Genomic DNA, 17,419 nt, shown 5'->3' with positions numbered 1-17,419 from the left:
AAAATTAACAACATGTTACTTGATGGACAATTGGAGTCTACTAAATAAAGATCCTTTTCCAAAGTCTAAAAATTTAGGCAATTCTGAGCAATGATCAGGAATCTGTTTCCTGGAAAGATGAGATTTTCCACTACTGTCCAAATAACTGTTTGACGTGAGAAAGTTATAAAATCTATTTGTAAAAATGGTACTTGACATACTGGAGAACCTTAAAGTTGTAAAAACTCTCTTGGCTTTTTTATTTTTCTTGCAGCTTATTTTGAATCACTACAAGTATTGTGATGGCAATAGAACAGTTTGCTTTTCATGAAGTTTATTAACCACGTATCCTTCTGAATGCAGTTGTCTATTCATTACTTTGGAGATAATGGCTCTGGAAGTAGCGTGGTGTGAAGAGCCCTGCTTCTCCCTAAAAATGTAAAGCAGTACTGTTGTAGCATTATTATCCCAGCAGAAATTGAGAAATTAACGCTCAGTTTTAACTCCCATAGTGCTTTTTGGATGAAATGTGCTTTACCTCCAAATTACTCATAGCTTTATGAGTATGTCACATTAACCTTTATCCAATATTTTTAATTCATTTCTTGAAACAGATTAAGAAATTTAAAGAAGATGTCTGATGTTTCCTCCTGTGAGTTCTCTGAAGAACGTTTTGGCCTGTTGGAAGAAATGTATCTGAACATCACTGTGGAATGTAATACACACAAGATCTCTTAAGTAAAAGAACTGTATAAATAATCTGAAATTGTAGGCTGAATTTTTATTTTTTTGTAGTCATGTTATTGTCTAAGTGTAAATGAACAGCACATCTTTGACCTTTTGTGAAGTTTATAAACAAATAGTTTCAAGAGAAAAATGTTGGCAACATTTAAGAAGGCTCATCCTCAGGGTGAATACCTTACTTATCTGAGTTTACTTTTCTCAGCTGTAACCTTGGACTTTTTTTACCCCCAGTGTAAAACTTCATTTAGCTTTTTCCAGAATGTGGAAGACTTACTGTTTAACAGATTTGAGTGGTAAGAGACATATACATTTCTCAAAAAAATTAAGTAAACCTGCAGGAAATTGCCAGTGAAGAATCAGAGGTGGTGTAGTTTAGTTAACAACTTGAAAAAAAACAAAACAGTGAAGGGACAGAGGGCAAAAAATGTATGAGAAGTAGCTGAGGTTCCTTCATTTGTTCAGTCCAGAAAAGAGGAGGCTGAGCAGAGGCCTCAGGGTGGCTCCTCGAACAGGGAAGGGAGTGGAAGGACAGTGCTGAGCAGTGCTCTCTGTTAACAGAGACAGGGCCTGATGGAACTGCTGTTTATCTTGCTCCACAGCTGCTGCTCTGAACAGCTTTTCTTGTATTCTCACAGGGAATGGCATGGAGCAGTGTCAGGGGAATTTCAGGTTGAGTCTTAGGAAAGCACTGGTGTGCCTCTGGTGGCGCAGTGGTTAAGGATGCCACTTTGCAACACTGGAGGCCCGGGTTAGAATCCCCCCTGTGGCGCAAGTGGTAGAAGTGCCGCTCTGCTACACAGGAGGCTCGAATCCCAGGGGTTGGACATGATGATCTCTAAGGTCCCTTCCAACCCGCACGAGACTATGATACTATGATGAAAGCATTCTTCACCAAGTTAATAGCTGGGTACTGGAACAGGCTCCCCAGGGAAGTGGTTATGGCACCAAGCTCACTGGAGTTCAAGAAGTATTGGAGAATGCTTTCAGAAATTTAGTTTCATACAGAATCATAGGATCACCAAGGTTGGAAAAGGCTTCCAAGATCACCAAGTCCAACCATCCATTTGTGTATGGGAACTGTTGAATCACAGCCTGAACCTCTGATTGACTACCTGAGGTGAACACTAAGTCAGCCGTGGGAGCAGAGGTGAAAGCAATTCAACTGTGTGACCAGAAGGGGTGGAGCCAGGCTGCACCTCTCCAACACCCCATTTAAGGGCTGACTGCCACTAGGGAAGGATCTCTCTCTGGAGATCACTCCTCTCGGAGTTTTCCCTGCAAGCCTACACAGGTGAGCATTTTCCATTTGTTTCTGATTATCCCTTTCTAACCACACCATTCTGTATACCTGTCAATTATATACTTGCTGATTATGCAGCTTATCATTAACATTTCCCTAACATCTAAACATTTCTTGATTGCTTTCAGGGATAGTAACTCAATCACCTCCCTGGACAACAGGTTCTAGTGCCTTGCCACTCTTTTGGAGAGGAAATTTTTCCTAATATCCACCCTGAACTTCCCCTTGCATAACTTAATATCCACCCTGAACTTCCCCTTGCATAACTTCAGCTCACTTCCTCTAGTCCTATTGCTAGTTATGCAGGAGAAGTTTGAGTTTTGAGTGGTTCTGTATGGAGCCAGGAGTTGGACTCAATCCTTGTGGGTACCTTCCAATTTGGGGTGTTATATGATTCTAAGATCAATATCTCATCTCATATAAACATAGCTAAGAAAATATTGAACTGTTCATCTAATACTGGGGCAGGTAACTATCAAAACACATGATAATTGAAGTAATTAATGAATGCAGAATTCAGTCACAATCCATTGCTAGATGCCGTGGTCTTATATAATGATACAACTAACTTCCACGACCTAGTGGAATAATTTTATACAATTTTCTCCAGATGTTGGTATACATAAGGAAGAGAGAAAGGACCCTCCCCCGCCCCCCTTTTTTTTGTTTGCTTCCTTGAGTGCTATAGATCATAATATATGTACATCTATATTCGTGAAAAAAGGCAATCTAATCCTTAATCTCTAATCTTTCTTATCTTACAGTCTTTTGCATGTGTTCATTCTTTAGCTGTACTAAAACTAAAAATCTCAAAATGCTATCTATATTCAGGGTCTGCATGGTTTGTAAGCCTTGAATCAAGTGTTATCAAAACCCATTTTTTCTTTGTTCACAATTGGTTCCGTTATTCAGGAGACAGAGTTCATTATTTCAACCATTTGTCAAAAAATACCATCGTTCCTGACAATACCTATGAAACCTACCTGTTACACAACTGTACAGTTTATTGCTTTGAAATGAAATATCATGGGCTGGAGGGAACAGGTATTCAGAATTGTTCATCAGACTTTTCCTTGTGCAACTGAGTTGCCATCGAGTGCAGACTGGATTTAGTCTTTCCATGGTTAGACTAGATGGAAACATGTGGAATGCGAGCGCTCAGTGGGCCACTTTTGGTAAGCAGAACTGGCGCTGCGGGATGAACCAATCATCATCAGAAATAGCACTGGACAAAAGTAAAGCTGTAACAATTTCAAATTATTTCCATTCTACTGTTTTGCAAATGTACCTTAAGATTTTATTTACAAAAATAACAGTTGAATCCTGAATTGAGGATGTAGCAAGAATATGGTCTCCAGAAGCAGGTATAAGCAATTGTTTTATTTGTTATAACCAACCTGAAATATATACATAATTACGTTTTCCATAATTTCAAAAAGCATAAAATATTAAAATCAAAACAAAATTGTAAATAGTGAGCTGTTGTGAAAGTACTTAATAAATCTTAGTTCTGGGCTCCAGTACATGACTACACTATCTGCTGTACTGTGATGGGTTAGCCTTGGCCAGCAGCCAGCCACCCACTCAACCCCCCTCTCCACCTCCTCAGTAGGAGATGGGGAGAAAATTGCATGGAAAAGCTTGTAGGTCATGATAAAGATAGTGAAATTGCTTACCAGTTACCATCAGTAGCAAAACAGACTTGACTTGGGGAGCATTCATGTAATTTATTGCCAGTTAAAATAAAATAAATGTAGGCCGTGAGAAATAAAAATTTAAACAACACTTTCCCCCTCTCCTCCTTCAATACAAAAAAGTCCTAAAGTTCTGGTGTTATAATAATTCATACATTTTCCTTTATTCTTTTCTTTCTGATAAAAATGGTGAAACATTAATTCCTTCTACTACATTTTCTATTGTGTTGTTAGTTGTTTGTTTTTTTTTTAATTATTATTATTACAAGCTGATATTTAAATATTCTCTTGATGTAGTTCACAGTCTAAGTTGTAATATTAATAAACATATTTTTTCAAATGTGCCTCATTTATTTCAAGAAGAAGTGAACAATAAGAATTCTGGAAAAAAAAATCATTATAATAAATTTCTTCACCGGGATAGAGTAGGGGCACTTCTAAGGAAGTTCTTTCTTTCACAAAAATGCCCCTCTTGGAGCAGGAATAATAGACCATGCAGAAAATATGTCAATATGACAAAGACACTTTGCCATCATTCAACAGAATATTCTAAATGGTTGTAACACCTTTGAACACGTTGATGCTTTATTTTGCATTTTCACATTAGTCCAACTTTCAGATACCAGTAACACTTCAAGATTTAATCCAAAGGACATATATGATTTATATTAAATGCTATTACATTTATAATAGTAATTAAAGAAATTTTTAAAATCCTAAATATATGTGATTGAAAATGAAGACATTTTTAATTTATAAGCACTCATTGGGTCACTATCCAGGAAAAACACAAGAAAACAACAACAAAACAAAAACAAAAACAATAACAAAAAAAAAACCTCAGAGATAGATCTATGGAACTTACATGCTAATCAGCATTTAATATTCCATCCTCATGATGCCGAGTTTACTGAAGTCACTATATATAACTACAAAATACCTCAAATTGGAAGGGACCTAAAAGAACATCTAGTTCCAACTCCCTTGGGTGGGATTGCCAACCACTAAATCATGTGCTAGAACAAGTTGCCCAGAGCTTTATCCAACTTAGCCTTGAACATCTCCAGAGATGGGGCATCCACAACTTCTCTGGATAGCCTGTGCCAGCATCTTACCACCATCTGAGTGAAAACTTTTCCCCTAATATCTAATCTATGTCCTCCTGCCTTCTGTTTTTCCTCCTTTTTATATTCCATATCCTCATAAACGTCTTTCTTCCAACTCTTTGTTTTATAAACTTATAATATGCAACCAAGTCTCTCTTCTTTGTTGTCAGGCACTTCCCCATCCCTGCCATCACATTTCCCTAGAACTTGACTCACAAAACTGTACTTTGAAATTGCACGGGAATCTAGTCAGAATTCTCACTATTAGGGACAAGGTACTAAATGTAGGACACTAAATGGGTGACAAGTGAACTCCTTTCAATTTACTGAGATTTTTAGGCATGATTTCTCTTAACTCTCCTTTGTAGTTCTGCCTTTTGTACAGGATTTATGCTAATGTACAGCCAGCCCATTTACTTCCCAAATGAGTCAATGGGGGAAGTGCTGTTCCTGTCTCAGTTTACCTTACTTCACATGTTCAAGCTGCTCCGGTATCACTTTTGCTTTACTCAGTATGTTCGTGGGTTTCACTTCTCCCTGAAACATGAAACTATCAAAGGTTTCTCTAATCAGTTAGAAAGCTTTTTTTCTCATCCAACAGTGAAAACAGAGAGTAACTAAATAGTTACCACATGGCAAACCTGTAATGTACAGCAAAGGCACCAGAGCAACATCAGAAAACCCGTGAAATTTTATCCTATTCCCACTGTAATGGTAAGAACTGGAACTGTTATATAACAATACTCAAAAAGACTTGATGCAGCTTATCCAGGAAAATCACCTACCTGTTACCAAGGGGGCAAAAGGTTTGCTAATTTCAAGTTGTGCTTGGATGAATAATTTTCTTCTGCTGTGCAATGTTTTTGTTACCTTGCTCCCTCTGCTTTTTAACAGTATCTTCCAGGTGCTCAAAATTGGTGTTCAACTCTACCATTCTCTTTTCACTATGGAACAGCACCATGGATTTGTTTTCCTTGCTTATTTGTTAGCTCACCGTTAATGATAAGAGTGTTTCCCTAGAACAAGCAGCCAAACATTTTGGGTCTTATCTCCCTTTCAGGATGATCCCTGTACAATCACTTGTCTCCAGGCCACATGCACATGTACGTGCTCTTGAAGTACCTCTGGCAACCTGGGAGAGAACTGTTCCCACCTAAGTATGGTACAAGCAGAAGTAAACTACCCGTTAGCTGAACTATGATGGCGGTGAAGCTCTAGAACCGTTTCAGCACAGCCTCCCCTGAACGTGCCGGTAGCGCTACCTGGCCTTGCCGCCTATCCGGCCCAAAGACAGACGGGAACAAGGCCCGGGCTCCCCGCCGCCACACGCGAGGTGAGGCGGGGCGGAGCGGCCCCGACGGCTCCGCGTGAGGCTCCTCCACGGCGGCCCGCCCGCCAGGGAGCTGTTACCGGGACAACGCGTGTGAGGTAAGCGGTATTGCTTAGCAACGGGGGCTCCGGGCACAAGGCGTCTCTGGAGAGTTCGGAGAGCAGCTTCTGGGTGGGGGAGGGGAAGGGAGCTGTCGTGGGGGAGGGGAGAGTGTCGGGGGAGAACGTGAAACCCAGCCCCCAACCACGAAATGGGAGGCCAAGGGATGAGCCGAGGTGGGAGAGCAGGAACAGTCTTCTGTAGAATGCGCTGGGGGCACCACGGTGGTGTTGGCCTAGTGCTGCAGGGCGCTGGGACCGTCCCTGGGGAAGGAACTTTGCTCGGAGTTTCAGTTCTGCTTGTAAATTCCAGATGCAAGGCTTAATAAGAGCAATCTCCTGGAATATCCACCATTTTGCCTAATTAAGGTGCTTGCTGAAAGTTATAGTTACTTCCAGATGTACTGTTTGATTTTTGATAAATAGCCTTCCTGACCAACATCCTTGAAATGGGGGCATGAGTTCAAAACAGTGACAAATCAGGTGTCCTCAGAAAACCTGTGCCCAAATGTGGACAAAGTAGGGGGACACCTCCCCAAGTGACCACTGAAGACTGGCGCACAATACTCAAGTATATTTCTGTGACTTTGTATCCTACTGAAGAGGTCACAGGAAGTCTAGAGGAAGCTGATGGAGAAAGTGGAATACAGAGCTTTGATGATGCCTTCATTGATTCCTCCAACCAGTCAGGTGGCAGTTATGATGGACAGGAACACATAAATTTTCACTGAGTATGAATTAACAATTAGAAAATAAAGGAATGAAGAAAACAAAAGCAAGACAAAAATGTAAGAAAAACAATACTGATGTTTGTAGAATATTATTAGGTTGTCAATCTGTATTTCTGTATTATATATTGCCAGCAGGAGCAGTGACGTGACTGCCCCTCTTTTGGCCCCTCACTACCAGAAATATACATTTCGGCTTTGGAATGTGTCCAGAGAAAGGCAATAAAACTGGTGAGGGGTCCGGAGCACAAGTCTTATGAGAAGAGACTGAGAATTGGAATAGTGGAATAGAGAAGAGGAGGCTCAGGGGAGACTTTATAGGTCTTAACAGCTACCTGAAAGGAGGTTGTGGCAGGGCTGAGGTTAGCTTCTTCTCCCACATGACCAGCAGCAAGATGAGAGGGAATGGCCTCAAATTGCAGGAGAGGTTCAGGTTGGATATTAAGAAAAACTTCTGCAAAAGAGTGGTTGTGCTGGAATGAGATGCTCAGGGAGGTGGTGGAGTCACTGTTCTCAAGGATGTTCAAGAAATGTTTAAATGTTGTACCAAGAGCATGGTTTAGTGGGGAAATGGTGATAGTAGGTGGATGGTTGGACTTGATGATCTTGGTCTTTTCCAACCTTGGCGATTCTGTCAGTCTGTGATTCTATATGAAATACTGCTTTCAAGTATGATACTTCTGTCACAAAAAGGCACACCATTACAGAAACCTGAGTTCAGAGATATCTGGAAATATTGATGAAAACAAAAATGAAAGTTTTGGAATGTTCTGTTTAGCAAGTAATAAGTGACGGCAGCTATAAAAGCTATGAAAAATACAGAGATTTCAGGCTTTACATTTGTTCTTTGAAAAAATGTGTCAAGGGCATATTGTGAAAACTGCATGTCATGCACTAAGAATGTAGTGAATTACAGCACTCAGGAAGCCTAATGGGGTTTGTGGTCTCTGTATTAGAACTGCCTAGTGCAGCCCATCCTCCATCTGATGTGAAAGAAGATGCCCCAGTACACCACTTTCCTATGACCATGGTAGCTCACTCAGACCCAAAGAATTAAATATACATGATTTCTGTATCACTTAACGGAAATCAGTTCCACAAGTTCATAACGTCTCTTTTTTATTTTTATTATTTTTATACTCTAGGCATTAAATTGGAGTCTCTGTTTATCTCACAAGATAGACCAATTTTGAGCTTTTTCCCATTACTGTTACATTGTGCAACAGGAAATAAATTTCTAATTCTTTTATTAAAATCCCCACATGGCAATCTGAATTACTGGCACTAGGTCTATTCTACAGATCTTTTGTTTAGCATTTTAGAATTGCCATTTCAGTATAAACTTTGCTGCTACCTGTGAAGAAGATATTTTCAAGGAGCAGTGGCTGAAGAGCCGTGCCAGAAACAAACACCTATGCTGACTGACTGCCATGGTTCTGAAAACAGATTTGTGAGGTGTCAGAGCTCCCTCACCTCTCAATTCTTTTGTTGTAAAAGCTTTCCCAAATTTTTCAAACATTAGATTTTTACTTTAAAGTACAAAGCACTATGACTATAAATTTATTTATTTATTATAATTAATAAGCCCATTTTTTTAGCATTTCTGAAGTGTAGGATTTTATTCTTGGGTTTTAGTATGTGATAAATTTCCCTGTCTTTCTATTCCCTGTTTATCACTACCACCAACACCAGTTGGTCAAACTGTGGTCTGCTGCACTCCTTTATCAGACATGTGGTAAAGAATAAATTTGTCTGTAAAGAGGCTGTGAGTTTAAGCTGAAAGTACATTTAATCTTATCATTTTTATAGTCAACTGTGCTGCTGGAAGCAACATCTTTCATAGGTTCTGCTTCTGCATGTGCCCTCTCTAGCTATTTAATATTTAATAATGTAATGCAGTTATACATAACTTAAACTATGTGTATTGATATACTGATTTGTTAATATGCAATTCTGATTTTGTAAATGATGTCATAGACTTCACAGTAGTAAGACAGCAGGCCTGTGGTACTCAATTGTTTTATGTGACAGCGGCACTAACAATGAAACGCTTCAGAAATAAATAAGCAATGGATTCCTGATTCAGGAAGGCAGCATCTCATGATGTGAACTTTAGACTTACTGAACAGCTTTTTGTTTCATTTTTTATTTCATCCTCTCTCTGTTTTTCAATTTTAGGTGTGATTTTGTTTCTGCATTATAAAGGAAGAGTTTGGTAGAAAAAACAGAAGGGTTCAGTTACAGGAAACACAAAGAGAACAATGGAAGGAAGGTTGCCAAGGACCATTGGAAGCAGGAAGTGCAGTGTTGATGGAAGAAGGCAGTGATGCAGTACAGGAAGCAGTCAATTAGATAAGGTCAGAAGAGTAAAAGAGTACAGTGCAATGACATAATCAATGAGAGCATTGAAATTACTTCTGTATCTGTGTCTGCCAACACCAAACTTTGGTGGAGTCCATACTAGAAGATGTTTATTGTTCCCTTAGCTCATGTAAATACTAAGCAAGGGCATAGAGGAAGATGACTGCATGGAAACTGTCATTAATTGATGAGATCTGAAGTAGTGATTTTTGTTGTATACTAATGCTAAACTACATCTGCAAATAAAATGCTGATAAAAAGGGTGTTTTTGCCAAAGTCCTTGCAATTCTACTTCTGCATATTTGGTAATTACTGTAGAAATATGGAAGTAAATTAGTCAAGATGTGCATTTACTGTTCAGGAAATCTTTGCAACTTTTTCTGTTGCAAAATTCCCATGTCCTGGCAGCCCAATTTTAACAACATGTTTATCTATCTTCTTGTCTTTAGAAGCCAGAAACTTAATGCAACCTTTTAGAAACATGCACTCCTGCATTATATTATTGTCTCTCTAAGTGGAGGGTTATGTACTAAAATCCCTGTCGCTGAATGCCTGCATAACAGTTTGGCAAGGTAGTTTTAAATATTTGTAATGAGGCTCTCATTAGTGACAATTTAGTGCCTCAAGAAGACTTACTTAGTAAGCTACCAGAGCTTTTTCAATTAATTTCTAAGCCTACATATTATTGTTCTCACCTTACCTGCATTCAATAGTCAGATTAATATATCTCTATAAACATGCATCTCCGAAGTACCTAAACCAAGAAAGGTTAAGCAATATTTATAATTATTATAACGTCTTATCCATGTACAAATTTGTATATTTTCAAGTGAATCTTGACAAAGTGTCTCATATACATGTGGTAATATTTACTGTAAGGGTGGGTTTGTTTCATGATGGCATACATAAATGTGTAGTGGTATAAGTGCAGACAACTGAAGAATGATACAACAGAAGTGTAACAACTCATATCTTCCAAAGACCACTCATTACAGTGAAGAAAAAATCATCTTCAAATGGAATCATGTATTTGCTTTTCTCCTGTGGGAGAAAAAAAAAAAAAAAAAAAAGAATGATAATGAAATCATTGAATATACATGCCACAAAAAGGAAGGAAAAAATGTATCTGGAAGTCAGTGGTGGTGTTGATGGCCTGGTTCTAACATCAGTGAAATCCTATTAAATTAATATGGTTAACAAAGAAAAGACTTGGAAGACATTTAAATACAGACCAGTGAGCTAAAATTGAAGTACAATGGCCTTAGGTATTTACTCTTCATTTTAGAAGCCACTTAAACTATATGTCTATATATTTGACAAGAGGAAATGGTTTTAAACTAAACAAGAGGATATTTAGTTTAGATGTTGGGGGAAGATCTTTCTCAGAGAGGGTGGTGAGATGCTGGAACAGGCTGCTTAGAGTGGTTGTGGATGCTCCACCCCTGGAGGTGTTCAAGGCTAAGTTGAATGGGGCCCTGGGCAGCCTGATATAGTGCTTGATCATTTGCTATTGACAACCCTACCAGTGGCAGGGGGATGGAACCTGATAATCTTTGAGGTCCCTTCCAACCCAAATCATTATATGATTTCAAAGATAGCTGAAGTAGGACTAATAAGCCAACATGACTTAAAATGTTTCACAAAATTACCATATACAAGATGATATCAAAAGAAGAAGGTAATAGTAATAGTCTCGTGCGGGTTGGAAGGGACCTTAGAGATCATCGAGTCCAACTCCCAGGATTCAAGCCTCTGTGCTGCAGAGCGGCACTTCTACCACTTGCACCACAGGGGGGATTCGGCCCTGGTGTTTCAAGGCGGCATTCCTACCACTTGCGCCACCGGGGCACACCACTGGTACAGTACTGGTACCATCATACCAAGGTACGATGTCATCACATCTGAATACCAAAGCAGAAAAGACCTGTGTGATCTTCCTGCTGGTTTCTTCCTTTCCACAGCAGCACTGACAAATATATTCAAGAAGCTGGCAATAAGCTGTCTCACCTGTTTCAGTCTGCATACATGAGAGTCCTGGAGAATGTACAGTCACATTGAAGCCATGTATGTTTCAGGTAAGCCATTGTGTTGCCTGTTGTTCTCCATCTCGCAATCCTATGCACCTAGATCAGCTTCTCTGTTTACTTGTGTATGGCTCTCCTCTGACCACAAATCATCTTGGCCAGATGTCATTAAAATTCCCATTTTAAATGTAAGTGTACCATATACTGTAAGTGTTTAGTTGCAACTTGTTTGGAAGTAAATGCAGAAAAGATTACAGAACTCCTTAGAATAGCCACACTTTTCTCTCCCTTTCTGCTTCAGAATAAGTCAGTCAGGGATCTCCCAGTTACAACCCTCTGAAGAGGTGAGGGCTTCAGACCCTGGCCTAGCAGATTTTGAGCTTGTATCTGCATATCCACAAAAAAAGCTGGAGTGCTGGCAAGTGAAGAAGGCATCTATTTCACAGTATTCCAATTGCAATTAATTGCATTTATGTCTATCCTAATATTTAGAAGTTATTCTAAAACTGTTAAACCTTCTTAGTATCCAACTGCCTTCCTTACTTTCCATTTCATTACTTTTCATCTCATTCCAGTGGACAAAAAAGAAAATAGTACTTCTTTTTTTTACAGGTGTTTTTTCAGTGTTTCAGCATTTCCCCTCATTCTTCATTAGACTATACATGTCCAGTATTTCCAGTCTGGGGTTAGGTTTTCTAGATTTTTTTCCCCCTGTTTTTAACTCATCTTTGGATTTCTTCCTGCTGATGTGTGTATTTGCGCAGAAAGTAATGCCCATAACTGGACATACTACTTCATAGATATGACTTTAGCAATTTATTTATTTGTTGTAAAGTAAGAGGAAATTCTCATTGTTCCCCTTTCACTTTAAATGATCAGTACCATATTGAATAAAAAAATATGATTATTATGTAAAATTCTGCAAAAGAATTTTATTAGGACTTTACCTACATACATTTTCTGCCTGATAGCATCAAATTATATAGTATCATCATTGTTTTCCATAGGTATTCCATATGATGACATCATGTAATGATCTGGTGGAACAGGGACAGCTTCTAAGGGAGAACTACAGCCCCCAGAGTGTCTGGTCCTTCTCACATGGTTTCTGAGAGGGAGATACAAAGTGATGCAGTGATGAGAGGGTGCTCTTTTGCTCCACATCACTGAGTCTGCAACACACAGCTAAGAAACTCTCCCTTTCCCATTTATTTATTTATTTATTTATTTTTATTCCTTTTATATTGTATTATCTCACATTCCTTTACCATTTTTAGTAAAACAGTTTATCTCAATCAAGCAGGAACTCCTCCTTCTTGCTTTTCCGCCAGCTTCCTGTGAGGGGGATGGGTGGGGGAAAAGGAGCATGACATGAAAAAAAAAGAAGAAAAAAAAAGAAAAGAAATTCAGCCCAAGCATTTCAAATATTTTGTTCTATATTATTGATATAAATACATCCTTTTCCCATTGTTCAAATTCCATCTCTGATTGAGAACACAGTAACCATCTAATTGGACAGGAAATGTGCACATGCATACTCATGGGCTATTCCATAGAGCCATTAAGTCTCTCCAGTTTTATCTCTTAGTCACAGACTAGTATGTCTGCTGCTGTTATTAAGCAAAACAACTTGTCAACAACACCCCCTTCTGCTCAACATGTCTGTAAGTGTAATGAACTGTTACTCAGCAGATGATCAGTTTGTAGCCAAGCAACTTCTTTATTTTCTGTAAGATCCATAAAAAGCTGACAGTTTCATTGAAGGAGGTGGACATAAGGTGGATATAAGTTACCATATGTGTCGCATCTCTTAATTGTCCGCTAAAGATAAACAACTAATTGTATTGCAAATTCCCACTTCTGCTTGGTTTCAATTCAGTTAGCTGAAAACTGGCAACACTGGTAACTACACAAGCAGGAGGCTGTCATCTACACAAGCAGATACTAACTTGTTTCACACAGGTTAAGAAACAGCTCCCTAACAGCAAATACTTTCTGGATAAAACAGATGAGTTTTAAAGTTACTCAGCGTCCAGCTTCCTAAGAACTCAACAATCTGGCCATTTATTCAGGTAAGAACTCCTTGAGAATAGCCCTGCTGAGAAGGACTTGGGGGTCCTGGTAGATGAAAAACTTAACATGAGCCAGCAGTGTATGCTTGCAGCCCAAAAGGCCAACAGTATTCTGGGCTGCACCAAAAGACGGGGTGGCTAGCAGGGACACGGAGGAGATTATCCCACTCTGCTCTGCCTTTTTGAGGCTCCATTTGGATTGCAGCATCCAGGTCTGGTGCCCCTAGCACAGGAAAGACATGGAGCTCTGGGAGAGGGTCAAGAGGAGGGCCACTAACATGATGTCAGGGCTGAAGCACCTCTCCTATGAAGACAGTTTGAAGGAACTAGGCTTACTCAGTTTAGAGAAGAGAAGGCTATGAGTAGACCTAACTGCAGCCTATTTAAAGGGAGATTATAAACAGGATATCGACTTTTTACATGTGTAGATAGGATAGGACAAGGGGAATGGTTTTAGAGTAAACAAAGGAAGATTTAAATCAGACATCAGGGGAAATTTTTCACAGAGAGGTTGGTGAGGTGCTGGCACAGGGTGTCCAGAGAGGTTGTAGATGCCCCGTCCCTGAAGCAGCTCAAGATCAGATTGGATGGGGTCCCAGGGAACATGATCTAGCATTTGATCTAGCAGCTGGCAACCCTGCCTGGGGCAAGGAGCTAGAATTTTATGATCCTTGAGGTCCCCTCCAATTCAAGCCATTCTGTGATGTTAGGATTCTATCTTGCATTGCTTTAGTTATTTTGAAATTCTGATAACTATCACATTAAAGGGAGATGTTCTGAGTTATGCCCAACTCAGCTGAGTCATGTTCAATATATGAGCTATCGTGATCACGGATTCACAAATAGCACATTACCTGATGCATCTAATGGCACTCCATGAGCTGTATCTAATGGCATTCCATGAGCTGTTCACAAGCACTTATTATGTGATGTGCCTCGCAGTGTTCAGTTAGAACTTACGCACGTAGATCAGTTAAGAACTTTGGCTGCACCCAGTTAGAACTCACACAAGTGGCTTAATGAACAGTGCAGTTTACCAACAGCAGATTACACGATCTTTAAGTGGTGGTCATAAATTATCTGCAAAGACCAGCAAAACACAATTAAAAAATCATACATCCCAGCCACAAGTGCTGTAGGTTATTGTAACGCTGTTACACAGTGGGAAGTGCAGCAATGACAGCATAGTAGTAAGGTCTTAGGCTGCAACATGTGAGAAGTTGCTCAAATACAACAGCTGTGAGCAGAGAAATAAAAGACAGAAACTGCTTACTTTCAAAAGGCCTCAGGTATACAGGGATCTCTAGAAAGATACTCTTGCCCCTACTGTCAACCCTTAAATGAGGTCTGGGAAGGAGCGGATCCTGACTCCACCCCTTCTGGTCACTGAGGTGCACTGCATGCAGCTGAGCTCCCCTGGGTTGGCCCTGCCTTCCCACCAGGTGCTCAATCACTGATTTGAGCCCTGACTTAGCATTTCTGCTACAGTTATAAAACAACTCTATTGAGATAACTAAATTTTCTGAGGAAGCATTCAGCATATCTATGTGTAATTTTACTCAATAGTTGTCTTTAAGGGCTGGAAGAGGGGCACAGCCCATCAAGTGATCCAAGAAGACAGAGTAATAAGTTTACAATCAGGCTATTTTGTGATCTTAAATATTAATAAGGAAACAAACCAAACAAAAAATATCACCAAAAACAATCTGGAACTTGGGTCAATTTAAATATTAAATAGTTTTAAATAGTTTGTTTGTTTGTTTTTCCCCAATGGAAATAGTGTTACAATGAACCTGGTTGAGTAAATATGGAAAATTGTGATGAAGTAGAATTATATCCATTCTTGAAGAACTATAATTCAAACCTCTTGCCTTTTGTTTTCCGCAAGTTGTTTATTTCTGTGCTGGCAGCACATGCTTGAAGGGGAGAAAAATTGTGCTATTGCAGCTGAATGCTGGGGGACATATTTGTTCCAGAACTGAGAACAGAACCTGAAGGCAGTCAGGAGATTAACTAATGGACGTTTCCTGTCAGGATAAGGAAGAAGTCATCAAAACCAAAACCTACATAATTCTTCATCTGGCATTGCCAATTCTGAACAGTTGGCATTCACACAGCACTATAGCATAAGTAAACATCATGCTACAATTTCAAGATGTCCTTGGCTAAGATATACCACAAATGCAAATTCAGTGGCTAGCAGTGTGGGAGAAACAGTGCTTAACAATTGGAAACTACTGCAAAACTAGATAGATTTTTAAAAGCTGCACTAAAGTAATATGCATAGAATTCAGATTTTATGGTATAAAATTTGAATGGAAATCCCTTCCATTACACAGCACAGTGAAAGCTGTTCCCCATCCAGTACAAGCGCAGCCTACTGAGACTGCAGTAAGAGAAAGATAAAGCTGGAAAGAATTTACAGATATGTTTCTTCTTGATTGGAGTAATGAACAAGAAGCCTAACTGGGTGAAGCCTAAAGAGCTGATATGGATGATTTTCTCCAAGGAGCCTGGCTGAACTCTTTGCAATATGGAGCACACTGCAGCATCCACATGGTTTATCTGACTCTCTTTAGACCCCTCTGTGACTTCTTTCTAGTCCAAAGCAAACAGTCCTATCCTCTCAGGTAGCAGAGAGACCTGTAGCCTAAATGAAGATCTCCTGACCTTTGAATGTGATTTATGTTTCCCAGGAACATTGTCTGCATTTGATAACCAGCATTTTCTAACAAAAGCATGGTTTCAATGCTGCTGCATCAGAAATATACTGAATACATCAAAACAAGAACCTGCATCATTTTTTCATTTTTTTTTTTATCTGGACCTTTCTCTTTTGTGACTGAAATATAAAAGAGTGAAGTTAAGTCAGACTTGTGCTCGTCCCAGTGCTTCCAACTTTACTCTATTTACTCCTACAGACTGAAGAAAAACATACAAAATGGTTGTGGGGAAAACAGGCCCCATCTCTCTGTTCTCTGTTCATACATACACAGCCATCCCTGCAAAATAGATCCTCCATACCTATAAGCCGGCTCTCTATATTGTCTCACAGTGAAAAAAATTAAGGCCACAATAAGTACCATTTTGTAGTTTGGTTGGCAAGGGCAAAGGTGAATAAAGTTTTGTTTTGTTGCAGCACAAAGGTTTTTTAAAAACACATTTTCCTCTGATTGTAAATTCTTTTTTACAATTAGTATTCATAGTTCCCAGGTAGCTAATTTTGCTGGCATTGCAGGGCCGAATACATAGTAAACATTGTAGGATTTTTCTTAAATGGCCCCAGGAGAGCTTAAGGAGCTGGAAGAATAAAGCATATGATGACCATAATTAAGTGTATTTCATTTATTACCAGCTCAACTGAGCTTATGAGCAAGGAAACTTTTACATTTTGAACTTGTGAACTTAGCATGCAGTCAGACTCATAGTTTCCCTCATTTGTATCTTCCTGCTATTGTAGTGGTGGAAACAAGTTGAGAAGCAGGAAAAATTGATTGTAAAAAGCTGCAATAATTGACACAATAGAATCACATGTATAACTATTACTTGGGGGAAAAAAACAGCAACAGCTTCTAGTTTGGCTGCACAGTTTGGTGTTCTTTTGAAGTAGTAACCAGCTTTTATCAGCCCAAGGACAGCTGACTGTGAAGTACTCAGAACTGTCCATGCACGGCTTTCTGCAACAAAGGGATGTTATGCCTCCTGGAAGTGAAATGGCTCTACACATCTGAACAAATCCTTCTACTTTTTTTTTTTTTTTTTTTGGTATCCTAATGGCCAGGCTACATGTTTTTACATATCCTGAATATCAGCTGATACTGCTGAAGATGCTTCTGACTATAGTACTTGGACAGAACCTCTTAATGCATACCACTTTTAACTGTCTGAATTAGAGAGAACTATCTGTCCATCAGAGAAAGCACACAAGGCAACAGAAAGAGCTGTACAACGTAAAATGTTATTTGGGTCATTATCCAGCTTTA

General features: G+C 39.3%; 2 long non-coding RNA genes across 4 annotated transcripts; one reads left to right on the top strand and one right to left on the bottom strand.

The window, feature by feature from the left end:
- Positions 1 to 165: 165 nt before the first annotated feature.
- Positions 166 to 6,175, bottom strand: LOC107313600. Of its 2 annotated transcripts, XR_001555077.2 has the most exons (4): positions 6,086 to 6,175; positions 5,288 to 5,373; positions 518 to 657; positions 325 to 409 (listed from the first exon to the last, which is right to left on the bottom strand). It is a non-coding gene; the product is annotated as an uncharacterized LOC107313600 (long non-coding RNA). The 2 variants fall into 2 exon arrangements; XR_001555078.2 differs by lacking the exon at positions 518 to 657 and having other exon boundaries at positions 166 to 409.
- A 2,990-nt stretch (positions 6,176 to 9,165) lies between these two features.
- On the top strand, positions 9,166 to 17,147 carry LOC107313607. Of its 2 annotated transcripts, none has more exons than XR_004307026.1 (4): positions 9,166 to 9,336; positions 11,305 to 11,415; positions 13,327 to 13,436; positions 15,325 to 17,147. It is a non-coding gene; the product is annotated as an uncharacterized LOC107313607 (long non-coding RNA). The 2 variants fall into 2 exon arrangements; XR_004307027.1 differs by having other exon boundaries at positions 11,302 to 11,415.
- The last annotated feature ends 272 nt before the right edge of the window (positions 17,148 to 17,419 follow it).

Source organism: Coturnix japonica, chromosome 1 (genome assembly GCF_001577835.2).
Source record: "Coturnix japonica isolate 7356 chromosome 1, Coturnix japonica 2.1, whole genome shotgun sequence".
Taxonomy (NCBI): Eukaryota; Metazoa; Chordata; class Aves; order Galliformes; family Phasianidae; genus Coturnix; species Coturnix japonica.
The sequence above is the reverse complement of the archived record's forward strand: the minus strand, read 5'-3'. Positions and strand labels throughout refer to the sequence as shown.